This window comes from Bufo bufo, chromosome 2, assembly GCF_905171765.1.
Source record: "Bufo bufo chromosome 2, aBufBuf1.1, whole genome shotgun sequence".
Taxonomy (NCBI): Eukaryota; Metazoa; Chordata; class Amphibia; order Anura; family Bufonidae; genus Bufo; species Bufo bufo.
Window position 1 is genome coordinate 723,377,550 of NC_053390.1, and position 6,302 is coordinate 723,383,851.

Consider the following 6,302-nt stretch of genomic DNA (forward strand, 5'->3'; position numbering starts at 1 on the left):
ACCTGTGATAGGGAGAGCATGGACACGCCCCCTGAGCTGCAGCAGAAAAGATCCTTCCCAATGAATGGGGAGATCTCTGGATCCATGGGTACATGGTTCTAGCTTTATTAGAAAAGTATTGTCATGTACTAATCTTGTTTTTTTATGTTAGTCATAGGATAACACACTTAATGATTGCTGTCCACACATTGAAGGCATCCTGTCTAATATGTGCAGCATCCATAAGTTTGCTGCAGTGTGTATAAGGCTACTTTCACACTAGCGTTCGGAGCGGGTCCGTCTGATGTTTCATCAGACGGATCCGCTCCTATAATGCAAACGCTTGCATCCGTTCAGAACGGATCCGTTTGCATAACAGTTTATTTCAGATCTGATTTTTCACTTCGGAAAACTCAGATCTGACAGTATATTCTAAACACAGAAGCGTTCCCATGGTGATGGGGACGCTTCAAGTTAGAATATACTGAGAACTGTGTACATGACTGCCCCCTGCTGCCTGGCAGATGCTGCCAGGCAGCAGGGGGCAGACCCCCCCCCCCCCCCTCCTGTATTTAACTTATTGGTGGCCAGTGCGGCCCCCCCCCTCCCTCCCCAGTATTAATTGTAACCAATGCGGCCCCCCTCCCTCTATATTCATCGGTGGCCAGTGCGGATATTAAATATGACCAGTGCGGTCTCCCCCTCCCTCCCTCCCCAGTATTAAATATGAGCAGTGCGGTCTCCCCCTCCCTCCCCAGTATTAAATATGAGCAGTGCGGTCTCCCCCTTCCTCCCTCCCCAGTATTAAATATGAGCAGTGCGGTCTCCCCCTCCCTCCCTCCCCAGTATTAAATATGAGCAGTGCGGTCTCCCCCTCCCTCCCTCCCCAGTATTAAATATGAGCAGTGCGGCCTCCCCCTCCCTCTATTCATTGGTGGCCAGTGCGGATTCAAAGTATTGTGATCAGTGCGGCCTCCCCCCCCCCCCCCCCCATCATTGGTGGCAGCGGAGAGTACCGATCGGAGTCCCAGTTTAAATCGCTGGGGCTCCGATCGGTTACCATGGCAGCCAAGACGCTATTGCAGTCTTGGCTGCCATGGTTACTTAGCAACAAATAGAATCACTATACTTACCTGAAGAGCTGCAATGTCTGTGACCGGCCGGGAGCTCCTCCTACTGGTAAAGTGACAGGTCTGTGCGGTGCATTGCCTATAGACCTGTCACTTACCAGTAGGAGGATCTCCCGGCCGGTCACATAGATCGCAGCTCTTCAGGTAAGTATAATGCTGCTATTTGTTGCTAAGTAACCATGGCAGCCAAGACTGCAATAGCGTCTTGGCTGCCATGGTAACCGATCGGTACTCTCCGCTGCCACCAATGATGGGGGGGGGGGAGAGGGAGAGAGAGAGAGGCCGCACTGATCACAATACTTTGAATCCGCACTGGCCACCAATGAATAGAGGGAGGGGGAGGCCGCACTGCTCATATTTAATACTGGGGAGGGAGGGGGAGACCGCACTGCTCATATTTAATACTGGGGAGGGAGGGGGAGACCGCACTGCTCATATTTAATACTGGGGAGGGAGGGGGAGACCGCACTGCTCATATTTAATACTGGGGAGGGAGGGAGGGGGAGACCGCACTGGTCATATTTAATATCCGCACTGGCCACCGATGAATATAGAGGGAGGGGGGCCGCACTGGTTACAATTAATACTGGGGAGGGAGGGGGGGCCCCGCACTGGCCACCAATAAGTTAAATACAGGAGGGGGGGGGGGGGGGGGGGGTCTGCCCCCTGCTGCCTGGCAGCACCTGCCAGGCAGCAGGGGGCAGTCATGTACACAGTTCTCAGTATATTCTAACTTGAAGCGTCCCCATCACCATGGGAACGCCTCTGTGTTAGAATATACTGTCGGATTTGAGTTTCACGATGTAACTCAAATCCGATGGTATATTCTAACATAGAGGCGTTCCCATGGTGATGCTTCAAGTTAAAATATACCATCGGATTGGAGAAAACTCCGATCTGATGGTATAATCCTGACTTTACATTGAAAGTCAATGGGGGACGGATCCGTTTGAAATTGCACCATATTGTGTCAATGTCAAACGGATCTGTCCCCATTGACTTGCATTGTAAGTCTGGACGGATCCGTTTGGCTCCGCACGGCCAGGCGGACACGAAAACGCTGCAAGCTGCGTTCGGGTGTCCGCCTGCTGAGCGGAGGCCAAACGGTGCCAAACTGATGCATTCTGAGCGGATCCGCATCCACTCAGAATGCATTGGGGCAGTACGGATCCGTTCGGGGCCGCTTGTGAGAGCCTTCAAATGGAACTCGCAAGCGGAGCCCCGAACGCTAGTGTGAAAGTAGCCTTAGAAGGTAGCCTGCACAAGACGTGTACTTGCCTTATTTCAGCTTGATGGCATATTCCATATAAATAAAAAGGTTGAAGTAATGCCCTCTTTTTATTCAGGTTTCCTGTATGACTTACATATAACTCAGATTCTTTTGTTGACTGGGTAAATTAGTTCATTAAAATCTAACTTTTACTAGATATGCCATAAAATATTGCAGAGTTAAAAAAAAAAAACACCAAACGACAGTGAGCAGATGGACTGAACCACTACCTGCACATCCAACTAATTGCCCAAAGAGAGAAAAGGGTAATTTACAGTCCTACCGCCTCTAGATGTGTAGATTGCAGATGGATGTACGGTATCCTTCAGTGCAGTGGCCAAGGATATTGAGGACGGGTGCTGGGTTGCACACGAGCAGCAACAACTAGTGACCCTATCACAGGTTCCCTCAGTTGAACTAGTCCCCTCCCTAGTATATTTAACTGCCTAGCAGACACAGAGCACCCGCACCGACACGGGCGACCCCATACGGAACCTGTCCCTAGTTAGGGGCCTATTCCCTATGCTTGCCCTCACTTATCCTAGTGATTTATATATATCATCTCCTTCTACGGTCCCAAACTTACTCCTTACCGCACTCTCTTGTAACATATAATGACTCGGCCACTCCTGGTAAAGCATGTTTGGAGCACCGATTACAGGATCTTCTTCGCTTAGGTAGCATATCGTTCAGGGACAATATGTGATGAGACACGCTGGTCCTTCCACTAACTGAGAAAAGCAGCTTACAGCAGGAAGGCTTTCATAAAACTATGTGGGAAGATACAATAAAAAAAATTCCTTCAATTCCCTTCTTCATTTCATCACATTCTGTCTTGCACTGTAGTCGGAGAAAACGTAACAGCCTTTCTCTCACAGAACCCCACCTTTTTGGCTCATGCACACAAACGTAAGGGACTCCGTGTTGCGGATCCATTGACTTGAATGGGTCTGCGATCAGTAAGACACAGCAAAAAGACAGGACACGTCCTATCTTTTGTGGTGCAGAGACACGGACCTGAAAGCCCACACAAGCATTTTGGAGTGTTTCCAATCAGTGCCTCTGTTCCACAAAAGATAGGACATGTCTTGTCTTTTGCTGTATCTGGAGAATCACAGACCCAGTTGGCTATACATTCAGCTGACTGAAAAAATGGCGTGGTGTTAAACAGGCAGGAAGTGCTCAAACCCATATGCAGTTGTGCATGTGTATACAGGGGAGCAAATCCTGCACTTGTTGCTATTGGCGATCCCCAGCAAAAATGCATACAGTGGAGGATGCCTGCAGCGGACCACAAGTACCACAATAAACATTCTACACAAGATAGCAATTATATGGATGTGATAACCAATATAACAACATTTGCAAAGACAGGTCCACTCTGCGGTCGTATTAAACCCTTATACTGATGTTAAACTTGAGAGATTAGCCAACATATCCTACTGTGGAGGACATGTCTGAGCACCGCGCCAAGGTTTCTCAAGTAGCTTGGGACCTAATGCTAAACCTACCTGGGCTGTGTGGGCAAATTACAGGAGCGCATGGTCCGACTCACAATCTTCCCAGTAACCTCCAGCATGTGACCATGCATACAGTGGGAGGAGGGAGAGAGCTCTGAGCCCCATTGAAGACTGGCTGATATAGCCCAGGCCTCACATGTGCACCAGAATGCTGCCTGTGTATGGAAATAAAGTCACATTCAGACTAGGAGTTTATACACCGCCAAAAAATTCAATATACAAACTACAGATTGGTGTGGTATTAAAAAGCAGGAAGTGCTCAACCCCAAATGCAGTGGTGCATCTATACCGGGGGGGAGGGGGGGCAGATCCTGCACTTGTGGTCTGCTGCTAATGGCAATCCCCAGCAAAGATGCTTATAATGGAGGATGCCTGCAGCGGACCACAATGGACATCCTACACAGGATAGCAAATGTGTGGATGTGATAAACAGTAAAAATAATATAACAAAGACAGGTGCACACTGCGGTCTTACTAACCATCGTACTGGTGTAAAATTGAGAGATTAGCCAACATATCCTGCTTGAAGGACATGTCTGAGCCCAAGCACCGCGCCAAGGTTTCTCAAGTAGCTCGGGACATAATTTGCATATGATAAAAGTATGATTTTTACAAGAAGCCATAGGTTTAGACAAAAAGTCCAGGCTTGGAATCGCTTGCCCCTTACTATGATTGGGTGTACGAATCTACTCAAAATGATTTTCATGCCCCAACTTCTATATATGCTACATAATGCCCCAATTTGGATTCCCCTCCGCTTTTTCTATACCGTGAATGCGATATTCAGAGACCTAATTTGGAAAAAGGGAATACCGCGTATAAAGCTAGCTACTTTGTGTAGATCTAAAACTCAAGGAGGTTTGAATGTCCCAGACCCATGGATCTATTATTTGGCGGCTCAGCTGCAGCATATCAGGGGTTGGGGAGTGGAGGATGGCCTCAATACAGCAGGCAGGATTGTAAAATACTTGACTAATGATAAAAACCTGTTGTCAGCCATAGAGGATGGTACATTCCTGGAAATAGGGAAGAATGTCGGCTTACTCAACACTATACACAGAGTATGGTGGAAGGCCAAAACGGTAGTAGGGCTCATTGGGTATACTCAATTCACTCCCATTTTGCCCAACCATATGTATAAAGAACTGAATAAAATAAAAAATGTGTGGGAACGATTTGGGCTTAATCGAATACATCAACTTTTCGAGAATGGTTCCCTTAAAGAGTTTGCACAGCTACAAAAAGAATATTCTCAGCCCAAAAATCTGTTCTACCTTTATTTGCAGCTCCGACACGCAAATTCAGACACAGGAGCAGCATGAAAAGATAGCACTGGCCGAAAAGCATTCAATTCTGGATCTTACTAGTTCACAAGGGGGTACCAGTGGTGTTATTGCTCTACATTATAAAGTTCTCCTAGAAGTGCAGTTCAAAAAATACCCTTTAACGTTATATGATAAATGGAAGGAGGATATTCCCGAACTGACCGTAGAACAATAGGAAGTGGTATTGGAGGAGTTTACGACAGTGGCTGTGAGTGAGGCTCATAGAGTGTCCCAGCTTTTCCTAATGCACAGGGTCTTTAGAACTCCGGTTTTACTGAAAAAAATGGGATATAGGGAAGACGATAACTGTCCAAGATGTGGAACACCTAACGCTGATTTAATCCACCTTATGTGGAACTGCCCCAGACTGGAATGAGATTGTTGACTTATTAAGGCAGGTATTTGATATACAGATAGATCAGTCAGCAATTCTCTGTGTGTTGGGACATGTTAGAACGCTGCAATTGTCACCGGAAAATAGATTGGCCTTAATACGCATATTATATCAAGCTAGGAAACTGATTGCTTATCATTGGATCAATCATCATCCTCTGAAAGTTACGGAATTGGTGGAAAAGGTTCATATCTTGATCCGTATGGAAAGCTATGTATACCAGAAAAGAAATAGTCAAGGAGAAGATATGGAGACCGTGGTTGCAGCGTTATAACATTGTTCTATAGGTGGCTGGGATAACTCCTAAAGAAATATGGAATACTCTAGGGGTACTAGTTTTTTCATGCCAGAATTGATGTATAACACTATGTAAGGGAGTGAATGAATGAAGGTGTTGAAAGTGTACTGGCTCTGAGAAGACAAATGCTACACACAAAGAAGTACTACGCTGTGACCAAATATATTTTATTTTACAACATTAAGCATCAATGGACGCTAAGGTTCATTCGGTTCATGACCGTTGACATGGACTCTTGTTGTGCTGCAGATTTGGGAGGGTGGAGGGGCATTGGTACTATTTGTATCTGTTTTTCTATTTAAAAAATGCCATTAATAACAATAATCTGATTTAAATGTGATGCTAAACTGATGTAAGGGCACACGGCAGGGCTCAGAAAGAAAGGA